This window comes from Erinaceus europaeus, chromosome 1, assembly GCF_950295315.1.
Source record: "Erinaceus europaeus chromosome 1, mEriEur2.1, whole genome shotgun sequence".
Lineage (NCBI taxonomy): Eukaryota > Metazoa > Chordata > Mammalia > Eulipotyphla > Erinaceidae > Erinaceus > Erinaceus europaeus.
The window spans coordinates 39,652,271-39,652,813 of NC_080162.1; the positions used below are offsets into that span (position 1 = coordinate 39,652,271).

Below are 543 nucleotides of genomic sequence, written 5' to 3' on the forward strand. Positions count from 1 at the left end.
GATTATGCAAAAAAAAAAAAAACTTTAATTCCTGAGGCACCAAAGGTCTTGGATTCAATCCCCTGCACCACCATAAGCCAGAACTAAGCAGTGCTCATGTAAAATAAGAATAAGAAGGCGGGGAGGAAGGGGATACGTAGACTCCTTCAAGAGATCATAAACTAAAACCTCTTTTTTCTCTCTTTTTACATCGCTATAATTTATTTTTTATTTTTTTATGGAATGCTTCACAAATTTGCCTATCATCCTTGCGCAGGGGCCATGCCAATCTTCTCTGTATCATTCTGATTTTTTAGTATATATGCTGCCAAAGCGAGCACCATTTCTATATTTTTTTAAATTAATTAATTAATTTATTTTTAAGGAAAAGCAGCTAAATGGTTTCAGAAGAAACGAGACACAGTAGAAAGTTTCTCCCATGAATTCTGGAGCCCTTGGTACTTTGCATAGATTTTGAAAGCTACAGGTTGATGAAAAGTCTCACTTGCATAGTGTGCTGCTTTGCCATATGCCTAGCCCAGGTTCAAGCCTAGCCCCTACCAC

At 37.4% G+C, this 543-nt stretch overlaps 1 non-coding gene across 1 annotated transcript; it reads right to left on the reverse strand.

Annotated features, from left to right (window-relative positions):
* Positions 1-211: 211 nt before the first annotated feature.
* Positions 212-320, reverse strand: LOC132542754 (U6 spliceosomal RNA). The gene has a single exon (XR_009553727.1). It is a non-coding gene; the product is annotated as a U6 spliceosomal RNA (small nuclear RNA).
* Between the last annotated feature and the right edge of the window lie 223 nt (positions 321-543).